This window comes from Rhinopithecus bieti, unplaced genomic scaffold (genome assembly GCF_001698545.2).
Source record: "Rhinopithecus bieti isolate Rb0 unplaced genomic scaffold, ASM169854v2 scaffold_36448, whole genome shotgun sequence".
NCBI classification, from domain to species: domain Eukaryota; kingdom Metazoa; phylum Chordata; class Mammalia; order Primates; family Cercopithecidae; genus Rhinopithecus; species Rhinopithecus bieti.
The window spans coordinates 435,226-459,695 of record NW_016815304.1 but is presented as its reverse complement, the minus strand read 5'-3'; positions in this window follow the sequence as shown (position 1 = coordinate 459,695).

The window sequence follows — 24,470 nt, the reverse complement described above, 5'->3', positions numbered from 1 at the left end:
AATGACAAATATTGATACCTGCTCTGTTGTAAGCATCTATCACATATGCTCTCTCATACTATTGAGTATGTGTTATCTACCTCGAACAAATGAGGCTATGATTTCAGGGCAGCTGAGTGACTTGCTCAAAGCAACACAAGCAGTAAGAGAACAAAGCCAGGGTTTAGGCCTGTGCCATTCTTGCCATAGACTCCATAGGCTAAAATGATGCTTCTCAGAGCTGTGTAAAACATTCTCTCCTGGTAGTCCCCAAAGCCAAGCTGTGGCATGTTTGTTTAATCTGGTCACATGTATCTCAGAAAATCCTAACCAGAATTGAGCTTCCCTGATCCCTCCTTTCCCCAAGACAGAAATTTTCCTAATTTATCCACATAGTCATTTACAAATACCCATCCACAGGGGAGATATCTTTAATTCTCACAAAGATACATCATAGTCTCATTAAGTAGGGTTCCAAAAATTCCTCCCTCTAAAGCCAGAATCTGGCTTTCAGACATGGGTTTGAGTCATTCCAACATGAAATATGAACTATGATTATGTTGCTTAGAACTTGCTTTTGGAATGCGACATTGGTCTTGTTCTCTGAAATCCACTCAGTCATTAATAGATCAAACACTAGTTAGAAATGTCAGGCATATTAAAGGGGTTGAGACAGAGCGATTAGTATGTGTGTGACTGAGTACAATATGCTCAATTGGGGAGTTTGTGCAATAAAACGAAAATGCCCATAGTATCAATAAACTGATGGGAATTGAGACATACCTTTTAATGTCACTGGTATAGCCCATTGTGTAAGTTATGAGGAGGGGTCCTGAACCCACAAGGACATCTGGATCTGGCTTTTTATGAGTTCTGTCTGTGGTTCTGAAGTGGGCCTATAGGCTAGAACTTCACTGCAGAATAAAATCTAGGATATGAATACATTTTATACATGGATATTTGAAGGAATTTTGTTTTCTAATGGGAATCCATTTGCAAACATCACCAAACTGTCCATGAAATCTTGATGTAAATGTGGACCATCTATCAGAAGGCACAGAACTAGTGTTCTTTAGGACAGGAGCAATGTGTGTTTATCTTCAAACCCTTGGTACCTCACACATGCTGGAAATTCAGCACAGGCTTATGGGTTCATGGCTCCATTATGTGAAAAAGTCCCAGAAAGCATTACAGTGAGACATAACCGTAGTGTTGAGCTCTTAAGAAGCATGAATGATGGAATGTACTTAAGGTTGAGAACTAGAGGTTCTGTGTTCGAGATCCAGTCACACCCACCAGAAAATGTCTTTGAACACAATACAGTTGACCCTTTTTGAACTATGCTGGTCTTGATTATATGCAGGTTTCTATCAATCAAATATGAATTGGAAATATATTAGGAGCTGGGCACAGTGGCTCACGCCTATAACCCCAGTGACTTGGGAGGCTGTTGCTTGAGGCCAGGAGTTTCAGAACAGCCTGGTCAAAATGGTGAGACCATATCCAGAAATAAAAATAAATAGCCAGGTATGGTGGTACATGCCTGTAGTCCTAGCTACTCAGGAGGCTGAGGCAGGAGGATTGCTTGAGCCCACAAGTTCAAGGCTGCAGTGAGCCATGGTTACACCACTGCACTCCAGCCTGGGTGACAGAGGAGGCCCTGTCTCTTAAAAACACAAGACAGTATTTGCAGGATGCCAAGTCCATATATCCAGAGGGCTGGCTTTTATACATACGTGGGTTCTACAGGGTTACTTCCACACTTGAGCATATAAAGACTGAGATACCCAGATGTCCTGGAACCAATCTGCCACATATACTGAAGGACAACTGTATTTTGTTACCCTCATTTTTAACTTCAACACTGCAACCATTACTAATTACTACCCATTCAACTATTACTAATTACTACTCAGCATCGTGACAATTGAATAATTACAATTATACAGCCACATATTATCTACTTTCGAGTGCCCCGCAATACCTAGTTCAGGTTCTTTCACAAAGTAGGAGCTCCCCACGTATTTATTGGTTTGAATTGTGAAGTGCTGGTATCAGTTACCTCTGAAAATGAAACATTCTGATCTTGTATTTGGCAAACCCAGGAAGAAAAATGCAAACCATCCTCCTAATGGAAGCTTTGTGCAGCAGTCTGCATTAAGATTCTGGAGGAGAAGAGGAAGCCTGCATCTTTCATTCTGTACCCAGATTGAAACACTCCATTATAGGCAAGGGAGCCGTGGTAGTTTCATCAGCTGGAACATAATAAAGGAGGGCCAGCTGTGTGATCCAGCGTGAGGTGTCTCCTGATGCTCAAAGGAAGCTTGCTCATGCAAACTCTTCCCACATTGTGTCTTGAGCTCAACAGAACTCATTTCATGGGGAGGAGGAAACTAAGCTTCATTCATGACTGTATAACATTTATTCAGTTGTTCTTGATGTTATGGAGAAAAAGTCCCATCCGATTTTAATTTCAGTTCTGCCACTTCCTAGCTATGTGAACTTTGGAAGCGTATTTTACTTGTAAAGGCCTACTTGTCTATTCGTGTTTACCGGAAGCATTAGAGGTGTTGTATGAGCAGCACCTTCTACAATGGTTGTCACATGGTAAGAAGTCAATTATTTAAACCAGCACCAAAACTCGAATTTCTTCGTCTGTAATAACCATTAAAATCTTTCAAAAACTTAAGGACAAAGCCCATAGTTAGAGCCGTGGATTTTGTTAATCTACTTACGTTCTCATGTGTTCAAGTGATTATAATTTGGAATATTAGATAAGGTGCTGTAAGTAGGTTCAGGCTGTATTTCAAGGATTTTTTTATACTATCCTTAAAACCATTAGAAGTATGTTATCCCCCTCCCCCTTTACAGATTAGAGAGCTGAGGCTTAAGAGATAAAGCAAATTGCACAAATTTGCATAGCTCTTACATGGCCAGAGTAATTTTAATGAGGTCTGATGCTCAGTCCATACACCTGCAACTTCACTTTGTTTTCCTCTTGGGGCAAAGATAGCTTTAACTGAAATTGATCTTCAGACAATTTATTGCATTTGAACAAACCATCAGACATGTAAATTTAAGCCATTTCTCAGCCAGTAAGCTATAGAGAAAGGGCATCAGACTGAGAGTTAAAGACATCCAAAAATCAAGCTGATATTTATGTAAGCTTTATGCGAGATATATGTGTAAGCAGCCTACTTCTCAATGACCCTATGTGTAAAATGAGAACAATATCCATCTTGGATTTGAAAGGATCTAATTAGATCTAGCAGATGTGTTTTAACATAAGTGTTTCAAAGATGAAAAGAAAGGAGATGCTATTCCTTTCCTTCCCCTCCCCTCCTTTTATGGATTCATTGTTAGTATATTGACTTGTTAGATTAAGGGTAAAATACATGGTTGATAACTGAAATCCTTTTTACCCTTCTCACCTTCCCAGTGTCTGCGGGAGCCCGAAGGCAGGCATAGACCTCCCGGTTTTGAGTGTAGCTCTCTAAGTGTGTGTACTGTCTTTGCTTCCTGATGCTCCAACCAGCCGTAACTAGGCCACATTTCAGAAGCTCATAGGAGATGGTTGTAGCCTCATGAGTCTGAAAGGAATGTTGGAAGCAGGAAGAGGGTTTAAGTTCAGCAGACATGTATTAAGGACCCTACTATTTCCATAAGAAAACCAGTTTAGCCTAGCTGACGGGCATGTAAGTAGGTAACTGTGGCAACTCAATGCCAAGAGATCTAGAATTCCTTAGAAGTGTTACTGTGGACTTATGTAAACCAAAAGGGTTAGGATAGACATTTGATCATGGCTCAGATACTCAGATACTCAAGATAAACTGGAACAACTCATCTCCTACCTATCCTTAACTTCTGGTGAGCTTTATTCTTTGGTTCTCAGGATCTATTCTACCTCCTAAGGCCATCTTAAAGTTAAGAACAGATATGGAAGTCTGTTCTTTTGCCAGAATTCCATTTAGTATCCTGCTGAGGCATTGAACTAGTGGCCATTAGGTTCAAGATAATGTTTAATGGACACCCTTGTTAACTATGCAGAATATAGCTCCAAAACAATTGTTGATTCACAGTTACTCTTGGGTATCAGTTTAAGCTTGCTGACTCCAGCAAAAATGGTTTTATAACAGTCTTAGGAGGAGTCCACAGGCCCAGCAACTCTCCAGTCAGATGCCTTGTTCTTCTAGTCCTCTGAATATCTGCACGTTTTGGCTTTGTACAAATCCTTTACCCACAGTGTCCAATTAAGTGGCCCCTTAACTTTCAGGTTTCAACTGAAGAATCACCTTCCCTGATAAACCTCCCCTATACCCCAATGCACTTTGCAGGTGGGTGGGTATTTGAAGGATTTCAGACTATACTGTGACTGTTCAGTTACTTGTGCGTCTGCTCCTCCTGTATAGACTGAATACCTTAAAGGAAGGTCATATTCATGTCCTCAGTCCTTATTCACAGCAGGGGCTCAATTGCTGCTTAATGAAAGATGAATGATCCCGAGAAACTGGTTTGAAGCGCTTTGATCTAGAGTCAAACTTATCCCAGGCTCCTTCCCCAAAGGTTTGCAGCCTGAGTCACTCAATCCTGAGGCGTCACCAGCATCATTTTTATGCTTAGTGTGGGAGAGTGGAAAAAAACGTCAAGGTGTCGGAAGACTTTGGTTCAGCTTGTGATTCACCAACAGGCTACTAAGAGCCATGTTTTTATCATTCCTGAATTTCATCCTCATCTGAGGAACATGCTACTGTGCATTGGAAAAACTGATGTGTCAGAGTTGAGTATGAAGAATATTTAGGGTGGCTGGCACATAGCCTGTGACATAGAAGGCACTGCATAAACAGCTCAAATTTAAATTCAAAGACAGGCTAGGATCCCATTAGTAATGTTATAAGCTTTTTATATAGACATGAGGGTGTGTTTCCATTTTATTGTGAAAGGAATTAATTTTCATAATTAAGACATCTTTGGCAAAAATTTAATAGCATGATGTGTGCAGTGCTAAGAACTTACTAGATTGCAAAATAGCTTCTGTTAGATGCTTATCTTAGGTTGGGGATTAACCCAAATATGCCACATGAATAATCTCTAAATTGTCACAGTATCATAGAGCAAGTAGCCCATTTTTACAGGTCAGGTGTCAGATTCAGAAAGATTAACAGTTTTGTTCCAGGCAACACAGCCAGTACATGAGAGGTGAGGCTGATGCTAATCATGTTTTTCCCAGAGCACTTTTTCTCCTCATCGATTCAGCACAAGTCCGTGGGTCACAAGAGCTTTGAAAGATACCTTTTATCTTAACTCTGTAGCTTGAATAAAGAACTACAGAAGCTATGAGTAAGGAGCCCAAATTCTTTTCCTAGGAAGGACAGGATCATCCTAGACCTCAGGATCTTAGGTAAGTCTTATGCTGAGGAAACTAAGGATAAAGGCTCACATCCACACTGACCACTGGCCTGTTCTAGGCAATGGGATGTCACTCTTCTTCTGTTCTCTCAAAGTTCTGTTGGCCTATCATATGCCATTTCAGCAAAGGAAGTGCCAAGTGCTGTCCCTCCCAACCCAAGCCTAACGTCGAAGCAATTGGTGCATGTTTCACTTCAGGCAGATGTGACCCCATCTGCCCCACTCCTTTCTAAACATTCCCTTTCTTCAAGTTGTCTGCAGTTCCCTCATCCTGGTCCCTATGTAGTCATGAAAGAGGCTCTATACTCATTTTTCCCATCACAAAGAAGTACATCCAGTTGACTTTAAAGCTGGCCCCAAGGATCCCTGAGCCTAAAGACCTGACCATGTCGACCTGGGTGATTCCAAGAAGGGAAGTGTAAGATTCAACCCTCCACTGCTAATTTTGCCACAGGAAACCAATATATCCAATTTGTCTGGATAAAGGATACTTTGGAAAATTTACATCAAAACAAAATTTTCAAAATCCACTGGATGTCAGCATTTTTACAAGCACTTTGTGTAAACATAGTTAGGAAATAGCTGTGCAAATCCTTCCTCTGCAACCAGAGTTTGTCTATGATGCAGTCAGTACAGAAAGAAGAACCATGTTCATATCATGGGGTACACCTGCTTCTTTCTCCCGAGTCTCAATTTTGGAAATAAACCAGGTTCTACCAACCTGTGCTGGTAACATAAGAACCTTGACATAAAACTGAAAGCATTTTTCCTCACATCTCTAAACATTTCCCCTTGGACACAAAACTGTGCTTCAGAAGGAGCAAGGTTGGTTTCTGCCTGTTTCATCCCTGATCTTTCACTACAACACTGAGATATCAGGAAGCAAACATGAAGCAACATGGAGGACAGCCCTGGGAGCCATCTCTGGGCCACTTGTGGGGCTAGAACCAGCCATTGTGAGTATCCACAGAGGGGTGAATGCCTGCTGCCTGTCAAGATTTTAACATTCATAATGGATACTTGAGCTCCATGCACAGCCATCTTGATTGTCCCAGACTTGATCTCCATGAGAACATTCAATGGGTGACTACCCAAATCCTTTCACGTCAGGAAAGATCATTTTTCATCCTATCACATCACTTATTTGGCTTGATAGAACTTAGGTGAGAACAAACCAATTCTTCAGTTGGGTCAAAAATTCCAAGCTTGTTAGGTAGTCCTTGAATCCTGTCCTCTTTTCCCATCACCTTTATTACTTGGCTAAATAGGTCCTAGGTTAGAACAAATCATTTCTTCATAGGAGACATTTTTAGTGTGTGTAACAGCTCTGAGAGTGAAACCTGGAGCAAATCTCATGGGCTTCTCCACAGGGCACATTCTAGAGCTCAGAAGTATAAAGAGAATTTCTTAAGATACCACTTAATACCAGTTACACCTGTGCTTGGAGTGCCTGCTGCACTGACTATAAATAAAAAGCACATAGGAGTGTAAAGACTAGGCAACATGTGACATGCCTTGTGCACACTGCTTTGTGGCCATTAAGCCTTTAGAGAAACTATGGAATTTTTCTAGATATGGTATCTACACATACCTGTTGAAAGTCAGAAAATCCTTAGTGGTATCAGTTGATTCATCTTCCCATTGGTCTCATGGGATACACAAGGCCTCTCTCCAACATCCCCTTTTCCTAACAGTTCTGTTTAAGTTTCAGAGAATGGACCCAAGATGAGGAAAATTCTTACTTTCCCTCCTCAAGCCCTGGAATACTCTTCCTATCCCAGGCTCACTCTTGTTAATCCAGTTCAACTTATTTTTACAGTACTCCCTAAACACCTGCTTTCCATGACTCAAAGGCTTAATGTTCTAAATGTTAATGGGGGAGGGAATGTGTTCTGGACCACTTCTATACACAAAGCCATTTCTGTACTTCTAGTTTTTAAAGAAACTGGTTTGATCAAAGCACCCTGAGAACATTAGTGCCAACATTCAGATTCTAACAGAAGACTTCATTCATTCTGGGCATGCATTTTACCTGCCATGCACCTGAGCTCCTGCATCTTTTAATTCAGAATGACTAGAATGTGTGAATATATACACACAGGCATTCCTGTAACTCTTCTACTCCCCTTGTTATTAGCTCATGCTTAAAAATCCCTAGATATATGATGTTCAGAGTCAAGGATACCCATTCCAGGGCATGGAAGGCCACACTAGAGGAAGCAAATGATATTGTCTAAAGTTCATGAAGGTTATAGATTTATACATTAAAGAGAAATGGGAACTTCACAGTTTATCTAAGATGAATGTACCATCTGCTACTTCTAGAATGATGAAGGATTTCACAGAAAATGTTTCTGGGAATCAGTAATTTTTTTTTCTAGGCCAGAGACTACTCATTCCTGTATTTCTACTTTTTGCCTTGAGGTCAACCTACCTGCATGTTAGTGTGCACAAAACCTCAATTATGTAGTGATTCCATACAGCCAATGGAACTTTCCTTGTTGTCTTGAAAGTAGTGGGATTTTTCAACAGGTCACCCCATATACAACCTCTAAGCAGAATTAGAAAAGGTGGTATCAGCTCAAGCTGGCTCTTGGCTTCACTTTATTTTAACCAAGAAGGTGCCATCGGGTCTCTATAGGAATCATCCCATATTTATGTCTTAGTTCATTTAATGTTGCTATAAAGGACTACCTGAGGCCAGGTAATGTAGGAAGGAAAATAGATATGAAAAGAACAGAAATTGATTGCTGGCAAGATGGCTGAATAGGAAGGAATAGCTTGTCTATAGCTCCCAGCAAGATTGATTCAGAAAGCAGGTGATTTCTGCATTTCCAACTGAGGTACCTGGTTCCTCTCATTGGGACTGATTGGGCAGTGGGTGCAGCTCATGGAGAGTGAGCCTAAGCAGGGTGGGGCATCATCTTACCCGGGAAGCACAAGGGGTTGGGGAATTCCCTGCCCTAGCCAAGGGAAGTCAGGAGGGACTGTGAATGGTACACTCCAGCCTAGATACTGTGCTTTCCCCACGGTCCTCACAACCCGCACACCAGGAGATTCCCTCCAGTGCCTACACCACCAGGGTCCTGGGGTTTCAAGCACAAAATGGGGCAGCCATTTGGGCAGACACCGAGCTAGCTGCAGGAGTTTTTTTGTCCTCCCCCTCACCCCCGCCCACCCTATACCCCAGTGGTACCTGCAATACCAGTGAGACAGAACCGTTTACTCCCCTGGAAAGGGGGCTGAAGCCAGGGGCCAAGTGGTCCAGCTCAGTGGGTCCCACCCTCATGGAGCCCAGCAAGTTAAGATCCACTGGCTTGAAATTCTGCCAGCACAGCAGTCTGAGGTCAAGCTGGGATGCTCGAGCTTGGTGGAGGGAGGACCCTCCACCATTGCTGAGGCTTGGGTAGGTGGTTTCACCCTCACAGTGTAAACAAAGCCACCAGGAAGTTCGAACTGGGTGGAACCCACCACAGCTCAGCAAGGCCGCCATGGTCAGATTGCCTCTCTAGATTCCTCCTCTCTGGGCCGGGCATCTCTGAAACACAAGGCAGCAGCCCCAGTCAGGGGCTTATAGATAAAACCCCCCGTATCTCCCTGGGACAGAGCACCTGGGGGAAGGGACGGCTGTGGGTGCAGCTTCAACAGACTTCAACATCCCTGCCTGATGGCTCTGAAGAGAGAAGCAGATCTCCCAGCACAGCGTTCCGCTCTGCTAAGGGTCATACTGTCTCCTCAAGTGGGTCCCTGACACCCATGTCTCCTGACTGGGAGACACCTCCCAGTACCTCACACAGGAGAGCTCTGGCTGGCATCTAGTGGGTGCCACTCTGGGATGAAGCTTCCAGAGGAAGGAACAGGCAGCAATCTTTGCTGTCCTACAGCCTCTGCTGGTCATACCTAGGCAAACAGGGTCTGGTGTGAACCTCCAGCAAACTCCAGCAGACCTGCAGCAGAGGGTCCCAGCTGTTAGAAGGAAAACTAAAAGAGAAAGGAATAGCATCAACATCAATAAAAAGGATGTCCACTCAGAGGCCCCATCAGAATGTCACCAACATCAAACACCAAAGGTAGATAAATCCACGAAGATGGGGAGAAACCAGGGCAAAAAGTCTGAAAATTCCAAAAACCAGAATGCCACTTCTCCTCCAAAGGATCACAACTGCTTGCTAGCAAGGGAACAAAACTGGATGGAGAATGAATCTGATGAACTGACAGAAGTAGTCTTCAGAAAGTGGGTAATAAACTACTGAGCTAAAGGAATATGTCCTAACCCAATGCAAGGAAGATAAGAACCTTGAAAAAAGGTTAGATGAATTGCTAACTAGAATAACCAGTTTGGAAAAGAACATAAATGACCTGATGGAGCTGAAAAACACAGCATGGGAACTTGTGAAGCATACACAAGGATCAATAGCTGAATCGATGAATCAGAAGAAAGGATATCAGAGATTGAAGATCAACTTAATGAAATAAAGCATGAAGACAAGATTAGAGAAAAAAAGAATGAAAGGGAACAAACAAAACCTCCAAGAAATATGGGACTATGTGAAAAGACCAAACCTACATTTGATTGGTGTACCTGAAAGTGACAGGGAGAATGGAACCAAGTTGGAAAACACTCTTCAGGATATTAAGAACTTCCCCAACCTAGCAAGACAGGCCAACATTCAAATTCAGGAAATACAGAGAACACCACAAAGATACTCCTTGAGAAGAGCGACCCCAAGACACAATAATCAGATTCACCAAGGCTGATATGAAGGAAAAAATGTTAAGGGCAGCCAGAGAGAAAGTCAGGTTACCCACAAAGGAAAGCCCATCAGAATAACAGTGGATCTCTGCAGAAACCCTACAAGCTGGAAGAGAGTGGGGCCAATATTCAACATTCTNCAGAAGAAAGGATATCAGAGATTGAAGATCAACTTAATGAAATAAAGCATGAAGACAAGATTAGAGAAAAAAAGAATGAAAGGGAACAAACAAAACCTCCAAGAAATATGGGACTATGTGAAAAGACCAAACCTACATTTGATTGGTGTACCTGAAAGTGACAGGGAGAATGGAACCAAGTTGGAAAACACTCTTCAGGATATTAAGAACTTCCCCAACCTAGCAAGACAGGCCAACATTCAAATTCAGGAAATACAGAGAACACCACAAAGATACTCCTTGAGAAGAGCGACCCCAAGACACAATAATCAGATTCACCAAGGCTGATATGAAGGAAAAAATGTTAAGGGCAGCCAGAGAGAAAGTCAGGTTACCCACAAAGGAAAGCCCATCAGAATAACAGTGGATCTCTGCAGAAACCCTACAAGCTGGAAGAGAGTGGGGGCCAATATTCAACATTCTTAAAGAATTTTCAACCCAGAATTTCATATCCAACCAAACTAAGCTTCATAAGTGAAGGAGAAATAAAATCCTTTACAGACAAACAAATGCTGAGAGATTTTGTCACTACCAGGCCTGCCTTGCAAGAGCTCCTAAAGGAAGCACTAAACAACAACTGGTAAGGAACAACTGGTACCAGCCACTGCAAAAACATACCAAATTGTAAAGGCCATTGACACTATGAAGGTTAAACTGCATCGACTAACAGGCAAAATAACCAGCTAACATAATGACAGGATCAAATTCACACATAACAATATTAACCTTAAACGTAAACTGGCTAAATGCCCCAATTAAAACACACAGACTGGCAAATTGGATGGAGTGAAGACCCATCAGTGTGCTATATTGAGGAGACTCACTTCATGTGCAAAGACACACATAGGCTCAAAATAAAAGGATGGAGGAATATTTACCAAGCAAATGAAAAAAAAAAAAAAAAAAAAGCAGGGTTGCAATCCTAGTCTCTGATAAAACAGACTTGAAACCGACAAAAATCAAGAGACAAAGGCATTAACATAATGGTAAAGGGATCAATGCAACAAGAACAACTCACTTTGGGAGGCCAAGGCAGGTGGATCACGAGGTCAGGAGATAGATACCATCCTGGCTAACACAGTGAAACCCCATCTCTACTAAAAATACCATGCTGGGCATGGTGGCAGGCGCCTGTAGTCCCAGCTACTCGGGAGGCTGAGGCAGGAGAATGGCGTGAACCCGGGAGGCAGAGCTTGCAGTGAGCTGAGATCTCACCATTGCACTCCAGCCTGAGTAACAGAGCAAGACTCCATCTCAAAAAAAAAAAAGTTAAATTAAAAAATATAAATAAACACAAACAAGAGCTAACTATCCTAAATATATATGCATCTGACACAGGAGCACCCAGATTCATAAAGCAAGTTCTTAAACACCTACAAAGATACTTAGACTCCCATACAATAGTAGGGTGAGACTTTAATAGCCCACTGTCAATATTAGATCAACGGAGACAGAAAATTGACAAAGCTACAGCTCTGGACCAAGCAGACCTAATAGACATCTACAGAACTCTGCACCCCAAATTAACAGAATATACATTCTTCTCACAGCACCACATCACACTTATTCTAAAATTGACCACATAATTGGAAGTAAGACACTCCTCAGCAAATGCAAAAGAACACAAATCATGACAAACCACAGTGCAATCAAATTAGAACTCAAGAAACTCACTCAAAACAGCACAACTGCATGGAAACTGAAGAACCTGTTCCTCAGTGACTACTAGGTTAATAACAAAATGAAGGCAGAAATAAATAAGTTCTTTGAAACCAATGAGAACAAAGACACAATGTACCAGAATCTCTGGGACACATTTAAAGCAGTAAGGAGGGGAAATTTATAGCACTAAATGCCCACAAGAGAAAGCAGGAAAGATCTAAAATTGACACTAACATCAAAATTGAAAGAACTAAAGAAGAGCAAACAAATTCAAAAGCTAGCAGAAGACAAGAAATAAACAAGATCAGAGGAGAACTGAAGGAGATAGAGACACGAAAATCCCTTTAAAAAAAAATGAATCCAGGAGCGAGTTTTTTGAAAAGATCAACAAAATAGACCACTAGCCAGACTAATAAAAAAAAGAATCAAATAGATGCAATAAAAAGTGATAAAAGAGATATCACCACTGATCCCACAGAAATACAAGCTACCATCAGAAAATACTATAAACACCTCTATGCAAATAAACTAGAAAATCTAGAAAAAATGGATAAATTCCTGGATACATATACCCTCCCAAGTCTAAACCAGGAAGAAGTCGAATCCCTGAATAGATCAATAACAAGCTCCGAAATTGAGGCAATAATAGCCTGCCAACCAGAAAAAGTCCAGGACCAAACAGATTAACAGCTGAATTCTACCAGAGGTACAAACAGGGGCTGGTATCATTCCTTCTGAAACTATTCCAAACAATAGAAAAAGAGGGACTCCTCCCTAACTCATTTTTATGAGGCCAGCATCATCCTGATACCAAAACCTGGCAGAAGCACAACAAAAAAAGAAAATTTCAGGCTAATATCCCTGATAAACATCGATGCAAAAATCCTCAATAAAATACTGGCAAACCAAATCCAGCAGCACATCAAAAAGCTGATCCACCACAATCAAGTCGGCTTCGTCCCTGGGATCCAAGGCTGGTTCTACATACGCAAATCAATAAACATAATCTATCACATAAACAGAACCAATGACAAAAACTGCATGATTAGCTCAATAGATGCAGAAAAGACCTTTGACAAAATTCAACAGCCTTTCATGCTAAAAACTCTCAAACTAGGTATTGATGGAACGTATCTCAAAATAAGAGCTATTTATGACAAACCCACAGCCAGTATCATACTGAATGGGCAAAAACTGGAAGCATTCCCTTTGAAAACCAGTACAAGACAAGGATGCCCTCTCGCACTACTCCTATTCAACATAATATTGGAAGTTCTGGCCAGGGCAATCAGGCAAGAGAAAGAAATAAAGGGTATTAAAATAGGAAAAGAGGAAGTCAAATTGTCTGTCTGTAGATGACATGATTGTATATTCAGAAAACTCCATCATCTCGGCCCAAAATCTCCTTAAGCTGATAAGCAACTTCAGCAAAGTCTCAGGATAAAAAATCAATGTACAAAAATCACAAACATTCCTATACACGATTAACAGACAAATAGAGCCAAATCATGAGTGAATTCCCATTCACAACTGCTACAAAGAGAATAAAATACCTAGGAATACAACTTAAAAGGTATGTGAAGGAGCTCTTCAAGGAGAGCAACAAACCACTTCAAGGAAATAAGAGAGGACACAAATGGAAGAACTTTCCATGCTCATGGATAGGAAGAATCAGTATCATGAAAATGGCCATACTGCCCAAAGTAATTTATAGATTCAGTGCTATCCCCCCATCAAGCTACCATTGACTTTCTTCACAGAATTAGAAAAAAACTACTTTAAATTTCATATGGAACCAAAAAGAGCCCACATAGCCAAGACAATCCTAAGTTAAAAGAACAAAGCTGGAGGTATCACGCTACCTGACTTCAAACTATACCACAAGGCTACAGTAACCAAAACAGCATAGTACTGGTACCAAAACAGATATAGACCAATGGAACAGAACAGAGGCCTCGGAAATACTACACATCTACAACCATCTGATCTTAGACAAACCTGAAAAAAACAAGCAATGGGGAAAGGATTCCCTATTTAATAAATGGTGTTGGGAAAACTGGCTGGCCATATGCACAAAACTGAAACTGTACCCCTTCCTCACACCTTATACAAAAATTAACTCAAGATGGATTAAAGACTTAAACATAAGACCTAAAACCTAAAAATCCTACAAGAAAACCTAGGCAATACCATTCAGGACATAGGCATGTGCAAAGGTTTCATGACTAAAACACCAAAAGCAATAGCAACAAAAGCCAAAATTGACAAATGGGATCTAATTAAAGAGCTTCTGCACAGCAAAAGAAACTATCATCAGAGTGAACAGGCAACCTACAGAGTGGGAGAAAACCTTTGCAATCTATCCATTTGACAAAGGGCTAATATCCAGAATCTACAAAGAACTTAAATTTACAAGAAAAAAAGCAAATAACCCCATCAAAAACTGGGTGAAGGATATGAACAGGCACTTCTCAAAAGATGACATTTATGCAGCCAACAAACATGAAAAGAAAGATCATCACTGGTCATTAGAGAAATGCAAATCAAAACCACAATGAGATACCATCTCACACCAGTTAGAATGGTGATCATTAGAAAGTCAGGAAACAACAGATGCTGGAAAGTATGTGGAGAAATAGGAACGATTTTAACACTGTTGGTGGAAGTGTAAATTAGTTCAACCATTGTGAACCAGTGTCGTGATTCCTCAAGGATCTAGAATTAGAAATGCCATTTGACCCAGCAATCCCATTACTGGGTATATACCCAAAGGATTATAAATCATTCTACTATAAAGACACATGCACATGTATGTTTATTGTGGCACTATTCACAATAGCAGACTTGCAACCAACCCAAATGCCCATCAATGATATATTGAATAAAGAAAATGTGGCACATATATACCACAGAATACTATGCAGCCATAAAAAAAGGATGCATTCATGTCCTTTTCAGGGACATGGATGAAGCTGAAAACCATCATTCTCAGCAAACTAACACACAAACAGAAAAGCAAACACTGCATGTTCTCACTCATAAGTGGAAACTGAACAATGCGAACACATGGAAACAGGGAGGGGAACATCACACACTGGGGCCTGTCAGGGGGACAGGGGAGTAGGGGAGGGATAGCATTAGAAGAAATACCTAATGTAGATGACGGGTTGATGGGTACAGCAAACCACCATGGCATATGTATACCTATGTAACAAATCTGTAAATTCTACACCTGTACCCCAGAACTTTCTGTATATATATAACTGTATATATATGGGTATATATATAACTGTATATATGTATATATATAGAGAGAGAGAGGGAGAGAGGGAGGGAGGGACAGGAGGGAGGGAGGGACAGGAGGGAGAGAGGGACAGGAGGGAGAGAGGGACAGGAGGGAGAGAGGGACAGGAGGGAGAGAGGGACAGGAGGGAGAGAGGGACAGGAGGGAGAGAGGGACAGGAGGGAGAGAGGGACAGGAGGGAGAGAGGGACAGGAGGGAGAGAGGGACAGGAGGGAGAGAGGGACAGGAGGGAGAGAGGGACAGGAGGGAGAGAGGGACAGGAGGGAGAGAGGGACAGGAGGGAGAGAGGGACAGGAGGGAGAGAGGGACAGGAGGGAGAGAGGGACAGGAGGGAGAGAGGGACAGGAGGGAGAGAGGGACAGGAGGGAGAGAGGGACAGGAGGGAGAGAGCATTTTCTTTCTCCCTTTATCCATAAGTAAATATGCACACATATGTAAAAGCATAAATATATTTTTGAAAATGTAAAAAAAATTGTGGGCATACTCTAGCCTAAAAGATGCACTATTGGAGTATCTGAAGAGAGAAGAGGCAAGAAACACTGAAATATTGGCCGCAGTCTTTCCATATTTGAAGAGAACTGAAAGTCAACATGCAAAGAATTAACCTCAGGAGCACCAAATATGCATCTTAAGCACACAGGAATAAGTTAACTGAATCAATAAAATTAATCGTATTTAGAGACTTAAAGTCCTTCTTACCCAATAGTCAAATAACTAGTTTAGTGTATCAGTTGAGCATCCCATGGCAGATGATATTTTGGTTCTATTAACCAACAAGACCAAGCAGACAATCCTGCCATTTCCCTGGCAAGTAGCAAAGATAAACCCACCACTTATGAGCACCACAGGTTTATAAGCTTTCTGTGGAAGGTAAGTTGTCTTTCCAGGTACTAAGAGCCTAGGTCTTCCTTCAACCTTCAACATCACTCCACAGCCTTCAGTTTTATAAATCCCTTCCTTTAACAGAATCTGTAGGTTGCAGAACTATCTTATTAACCCTTTGGTTGAAGTGAGTCACAATATGGGGTTTTAAACTGCTTGTTGTCTGGCTAGAAGTCTTAGACCACTGTCCACACAGCTACCCTTCTCTGCCTCAAATCTCTGCCATGAGCTGAGAACAGGGCTTATCAGCATAAAGCAACTTTCACACTTCCCAGGCTGACCCAAGGACACTTACCACACAGCCTGCCATTAAGCCACAAAACAACATTCTTGGCAACATCAGATGACACAGATCCCCACATTTTTTTAAGGATAATTATGCCCTGCCTGGAAACTGTTGAACAGGCAGTTTAACAGTTGGGTAAATATTCTGTCAGGTAAATATTCTTTCCAGCATGGCAAGAAGTCTTTTCTCAGAGGAATCTCAAGCCTGGGGGCCCATTTTTTCCCCAGATGAACTCCAGCCTAACACTTCCTTAATCTCTGCTGGTTCCTGTAACTGCTGTGTCTTGTCTTTTCCATTCATCATCCAGGTACTTGTTAAGTGCTGAGTAAGCTTCAGACAAACCAACTTCAGAATAACTGGTTGTCAAGAACAAGGAAGAAGGGGACCAAGTGAAATATATGGTTCTTTTCTTTACAACCCATTAAGGAGGCACTTGGTTATGCCATCTTGCTCTCAAAAGTGGCACATTTGAAGACAACTAAAGCTATTTTGAGAATGTGTCCAGAAAGCAAGGATTGACCAGATCATGGAGGACTCCCATTAGCTTCTGGCCCTATCTTGTGTGAGATCTAAGAGATGGTTTAAGAAGGGTTTTAAAAATTACATTAACATTTTTGTTATGGTAAACTATGTATGACATAAAATTCACCACCTCAACCATTCAAGTGTACAACTCAGTGGCACACTTAATGTTGTACAACCATCACCACTATCCATTTCCAAAAGTTTTATCACCCTGATGGAAACTCTCCGCCCATTAAACACCTTATTCTCAGCTTCAGAAGATATTGTACAATAAAGAAACATGCCCCTCTGGCTTCAGGAATAAGAGCCCAGATGGAGCAGAGACAGGCGATCTCTCCTACCCATAGGTATTCGAAATGAAAAGATGTTGCCAACACAGTCTTAGCTTGTGCAGCTAGTTGAGGCAAAGAAACAGTTACTTCAAGAGCCCAGCACTCAGATACAGTTGAGATAACTTCTACTGCCACTCTCCATTCTGGGATGAGCATCATATACATGCTCAACTGTAGTGGTGGAGTTAGATGTGGCAACTCAAAAGACACTCTTGGCTTTAGCCAAATATAAATCTAGGACAGGAAGGACATCATCTCCATTGTCTTCATCTTATTAGAAGACCCAAAAGCTTTTCCAATTCACAGCTTCCTTTGACCTCTCACACAGGCCAGGTAGAACATTCACATATGAATTAAATGCACGTGGGTCACCTTGAAACAAAAGCTCTGGGCTCCAGGTCTCACTGATCTTTTATTGCTTTCTATCCATTTAGTCACAATATCACAACACCTGCCTATTACTTTTTAACTAACTCCCTCAGTCAACGGAGAGTCCCACACATAAATGCTATTCTATAACAATATTTCACCTTTATCTTGACTTTGTAGCTTGGCAAAGACACAAAGTGAGGAGACAGGGCAGGTTGTCTTCCCAAGGTGAAAAAACAAAACAAAAACAAAACAAAATCACATCTGTACTGACCTGTCCTGGACAATGGAATGACACTGTCTTTTGTCACATATCAAGTCTTAATGACCTGGTGTATCTTATGTCAGCAAAAGTTGCCAAGTTCTACCCCTCCCTATGTCCAGTGGCAGAGCAGTTAGTACACATTTTGGACTAGGTAGCTATGACCTGCCACCTTTCCATTCCTTCTTAAGTTTTACCTCTTCCAATTTGTTTTCCTTTCTTCATCCCGGCCCCAGTGTCATTAAGAATTCCCTGTTCTGACTTCATTCATCTCATTACACAACAGTACATCTGAGCTCAGGGTTGAGCTGTGCCTGAGGAGCCCTGAGCCTGCAGGCCTGACCATGCAAACCTGGGTACACACAGAAAGGGAACTGCAGGATTCAATCCTGACCTGCTAATGTTGCCATAGGAGACAAACATATCCAATTTGTCTAGAGGATATTTTTTAAGAAATTGTGGTTTAGTGTACCAAGGTGTTAAATGGGATATCAGCATTTTTGCAAGCACTGTCATGGGAACATAATTAGGCAAGTACTTATTTATGACAATCCTTCCTCCGCAACCAAAAATTCAGTAGATGATACAATGGCTTTCAGGGTGCCTGCTTTATCTCTCCTGAATGTCTGGTTTTAGAAGGATGAAGTCTATTGCCCTGTGCTGGTAGTCTGCATTTATGTGAACCTTGATAGAAAACTGACTGTACCTTCTCATCTACATAAGAAGACTTTCCTCCCAGATATAGAACTGCAATTTCAAAAGAGCAAGATTGGTTTATTTTCACCAAGAAGGTGCCATCTGTCTGCCCAGTACTGAGATCTCAGGAAATAAAGCAGCATGGAAGACAGGCCTGGTGGCTTCTTTGCGACATCTTCATGGGGACAATCACAGAAGGGGGAGCTCTTGTTACTGGCTGGGATTTTGTTTTCATCATGGATGTTTCAATTCCACCCAGAGCCATCTTAGTTGTCCCTCCCTTAATTGAGAAAAACCCATGCCCCATCACAGCAATATCCAGTGGTGACTTTTCAACATCTGGAGAAGTCAAATCCCCTCCTTGACTCCTGTCCCATCACTTTCTTGTTGTGGCTCAATAGAACCTAGGTCAGGACAAGCCAGTTCAATTCAACAAAATCAGGACTCAGGCGAGTAAAAAACATTCTTGTGTATACAAACCGCTTTTGAAGAGTGAAATCAAGAATGAAAGCTCCACCTTCAATGGGGGTAAGTTCTAGACTCAGAAGCTGAGAAGAGTGATAGTTTAAGACATCACCATTAGTGCCAGTCCCTTTTGCTTACTCATGCACAGTGCCCGTTGCTATAAGTCAAATTACACAGGAATGAAAGGTTTAGGTAATATGTGACATTACTTATGCACACTTCTGGTTGCCCTTAAAGCCTGTAGAACATGTTTTGTACTCTGCAGTGAGGACATTGGTGAATCTTTGGAACCTTTGCAAATTGTAACCATGGTGTCTACACATATTTGCTAAGTCTAACATAGGAAAGTCTCAAGCCCATCCCAGCTGACTTGTTTTCCTATCAGACTCCCAGGTATCACAAGGCAGGAATCAGTGAGTGATGAGTATATTAACTACCTCTGCAGCTAGATGTGGCTACTTATGTATCTAAAATGGCAGGATATAGTTGGGGTCATCCAACCTTCATCAGAATCCTGCATACCAAAGATGGAGGAGTTGGTCAACTGTTCATGGTTCAAGTTCATCATGAGAGAGAATCACAGATGACCATGTTGATAGCTTTCAATTTTCTTCAAGATTTTGATTTTGCATTGATTCTCATCTCTGGAGTGATTGATGACACACCAGAATTTAGGGATGCATGGAAGCCTGTCAAATGCAATTAGGCCTGAGTGGTTCCCTTATGTAAAAGCATCTTGTCACCCCAATGCCAAGATAACAGCAATAGCATTTCCATGCCTGGCCTCTGCAACATTGTATCATGTAGCAGAAACTAGTTCAACTATGCAAAATTACAAGGAAAATCCATACCAGAAGGCATTCAAGAAACATGAAAGCTGAAAGGCTTACAGAAGGAAGCTAAAGTGCTCTGGCCAACCCACATTTACTGACTAGTGGGAAATTCAAGTCATGTGGAATAACACATGAGATGATTCAGGCAACCATGGGATCCAAGAAGAGAAGCAGGTCTTGCATATCAATCAATGAGAAATTACTCATTAGAAAGGACTAATCAGAGTCCTTCAGTAATGAGAAAAATAAGACCAAATGGCCACTATTCCAATGTCCATTGGTGTCTTAGGTAATGGCATTTTATAGGGACCTTTTCTATGACATAGCTCCCATAGTTGACTCAGTCATGCTTGGGTGTCAGCTTTACCTTGCGGTTGACAGGAACAGAACAGCTTCCCATTTACACAACTGTGAATAGTCTGCTGATCATGAAACCCTCCAATCAGGTGCTTTGATCTATTCCTGAGCATTTGCACATATTCTCACCATGTGTAAACCCTTCACTTCGACTGTGCAACTGGGAACTTCATTTATAAGATTTTAAATCAAGCAAAATATTCGAGAATCCATAAGTCCCATTTGTTACATGGCCTTCCATGAAATAATTGACTACTGTGATCATGCAGTCACTTGAATGTCTGTGCCTATAGGCTATGAACTTCTTAAAGATCAAATTTGTGTCCACAGTCCTTGTTCACAGTAGGGGCTCCAACAGTGTTTAATGAAATGAATGACCAAGAGAAATCAGAAGTGCTCTGATCTAGAGTCAGAGACCCAACCTGGCCTACTTTCCCAAAGGTTTGCACCGTAACTCAACCAGATGGGTCAGCATCGTTTTTATATATAACGTGAGAGTGGGGGAAAATGTCAAGTTATCAGACCTTGGTTCAGATTGTGACTCACCCATAGGATACTAAGCCATGTTTATCATTCTTTGAATCTCATGATCCTCGTCTAAAAAGCATGCTACTGCCCCACTGGATGAACTGATTTGAGTACATGAAGTTGAGTGGCTAGGGTAGCTGGCACATAGCCTGTGAAATAGAAGGCACTCCATAAATGCTTTCCCTCAGCTCATACAAACTTAAATTTAAAGACAGGGTAGGGTTTAATTGGTAAAGTTGTAAGCTTTTATATAGGTAAGAGGGTATGTTTCCTATTATCCTGTGAAAAGAATTCTAATGGTCAGTAATGCAAATATCTGGCAAAGAATTGACAACATAATGGTTTGGAATGTTGAATTGTATTGAATGGAAAAATAGCTCCTATTTATTGAATGCTTATTCTCTGCTGGGTATTGACCTAAGAGGCCACATGAATCATTTTTTAGCACTCACAGAATCATAAAGAGACCATTAGTCCATTTTTACAGGTGAGATGTCAGATTCAGAATAAGAATTTTATCCCAGGCAACACAGCCAGTGAATTACAGAGATGTCTGATGCTGAATTATGCTCTTTCCACAGCACTCTGCTTTACCCGCAGCATTGATTCAGGGCTAGTAATCCCATGAGACATGCTACCTCAGCAAGACAGTTACAGGTTTGTCTTCAGGTTTATTATCTGAATGAGACACTTGGCTTAGATTCTGGCTTTAGAACCTGCTTGGCTGAAACACAAAAGTCTCTTTGAATTTAGAATATTGTCAAAATGTTGTCACTACTCAAAACAGCTTTAATGCAATCGAAATTGTAATTGAAGTAAAAAAAAAATTATCCAGGGCTCTTCTATAAGGCTAACACCATTCTTAACCCTGTAGCTTGGCCAAGTAAGCTACAAAAAGTATAAGGAGACAGTCGCCAAGTCATTTTCCTAGGCAGGCCTGTGTCATTCCTGACCTGATGACTTTGTTATCAAAATCTCATATGGAGGAAACTCCAACATTAAAGGCTCACATCTACACTGACCTGTCCTAGACAATGGGGTGTTATACTTTGTGTCTTCTCAAATATCAAGCCTTACAGGCCTAATAAAATGTCAAAGGTTGCCACGTGCTGCCACACCTCCCAACGCATGTCCAGTGGCAGAGCACTTGGCACATTTTGGTTTAGGCTGTGACCCATTCGTCCCATCCCTTGAAAAACATTACCTTCTCCCTAAGTGTCTGCAGTTCACATCCTGCTGCCTCTGTAGTCATAAAGAGCCTCTGCTCCCCGATCTCAGCCTTCTTATTACACAAAAGCACATCTCAGCTGAGGGTAGAGTTGGCCCCTGAGCCTGAAGACCTGACTGTGCGAGCCTGGGTGTAACCATACAGAGAAGTGTAAGATTTCAGCCCTGCACTGCTGAATGTTGCCATAGAAGACAAATATCCAATTTGTTTTAATAACTTTAAAATTTTGGTTTGTATTAAATCTAAAGTGCCTGCTCGTGTCACCATTTTTGTAAGCTCTTTCCAAATTCTGATCACATGGCAAGATTTATGAGATTCCTCCTTCCTTTGCAACCAGAAGTTCAGTCAATGGCAGTCTCCTCCAGGAGTACCTGCTCTTTCCTACAAAGTGTTTCAGTTCTGGAATAAAACCAGATTCTGCAGAACTGTGCTGGTTGTCTGTAGTTATGTGAACCTTGATATAAAACTGATTAATATTACCTTCTCATGCTTATCAAGAGATGGATTTTTTTGAACTTCAGTTCTATTTCTGGCTCTGCAATCCCTTGTTTGTCTGCCTAGCTCTGAGGTCCCTAGAAAAAATATGAGGCACCATCAAGGTCAGGCACAGCTACCTTCTCTGGTCCATGTTGGGGATACAACTGGCCATGATGACCATTCAAGATAGGAATGTGGATAATAGCCAGTAGATACAATAAAAAGAAATAAGGAACAAAACTCATGGGCTTCTACAAGTGACCACTCCTAGATATAGCAGAAGTTTATGAAGCTGAGAAGGGAAACAGCAATAGTGTGAGACACCTCCATAGGGGTGGAAGCCGAATTGAGCTGATTTTCCTGCTGCTGCTAGGAGAAGACTAATGGGAGGGAGTCGGGGGTAGGATTTAAAATAAATGCTTTGAAGCTCTCATGTCTGAGTATAAAGATTTAAGTTTTATGAAGCCAGTCACCAGTGCTAAGCCACAGAGTACCTGCTGCTTTGAATCTAAGCACAGAAGCAGCAGCAGCAGCAGCAGCAGCAGCAGCAGCAGCAGCAGCAGCAGCAGCAGCAGCAGGGTGGGAGTGGTATACATGGCTCACATACACTACTTCCTGCCCACTGAGCTCTGAAGATCATCATTTGCACCCAGTTTAAGGAACTAGTGACTCTGACCTTCAATGGAATGTGAAGATTCCTTAGATTTCCATCAAAGTCCAAACACAGGAAAACCTCTATCACACCTCAGCTGACTCTTTCATCCCTTCTCCAACATGCGCCCACCCCCACTTTTTTTTTTTTAATATAATCCAGTTTGATTTTCCCAAATACATCAAGATGGGACAGTTCTTTTCTTGCCTTTCAGCCCCCAGGTTCTGAAACATTCTCCTATCCAAGACTCACTCCTGCTGAACCCAACTCTCATCTAGTTGTATAAAACTTCAAGGAAATCATGGGGTTTTTTATGATCCTTGAGAAGTTAGTTATTAACGGGGAAGAGTTTTGGATTACTCCTTCAAGCAGGGCGATTTCCATATTTTCAGTTTCAGCTTTTGAAGATGGTTTGATCGAAACACCCTGTGAACACTGGAGCCCAACATTTATATCCTGACAAGATCTCATTCATCCTGGGCATGATTCTTACCCCTCCACGGCACCCAGGTCCTGCATCTTTGAATTCAGAGTCACCATAATGGGTATATGTAAGCACATTCATGCATTCTTTCCATAACTCCATTCTCCCGTAGTTCTTAGCTCATACTAAAAAATCCCCAGACATTTGACCCTGAAGCTAAGATTACACATACCACTGCAGAGGTGGCTACATTAAAAGATGACATCTACCTAAAGGTTTATCAACAGTCCAGATTTTAATTCACACATAAGACTCCCATGTAAAATCAGGGAAATAGGACTACCACTCAGCTAGACTAAGATGAATGGGATCACCTACTATTTCTAAAGTGAGGATTTCACAGAATATTGTTTCCTAGGAAGGAACCAAGTCTTTTTCTAGGATCAGACTCCTTATCCCTTTATTTCTATGTTTTGCTGCAGGCCAACTTACATGCACTTACGTGCACCAAACCTCAGAGTTATGCCCTATCCTCATACAGCAAATGAGACTTTCCTGGCTTTACCCGTTAGCACAGGGTCACCCTGCACCCAACCCAAGTGGAACCAGAAGAAATGCTCTCTCCACCTCAAAATCTGGCTCTTGGCTTCATAGTTTATATTAAGATGCCAGACTTCTCTGCAACAATCATTCCATAGTTTAAAAAGGAATGGGTAAATTGCTAAATAGTGGTTTTTTATTTTCTGAGGATACCCTAAAGATTAAGGTGCCCAAAAAGGCAAAGTCAGCTTTAGGTCATAAGAGGTCTCTGCAGAAAGTCCCACCTAGTATTGAGATCTGTATCTCCTACAGCCATTTGTTTAGAGAGAAG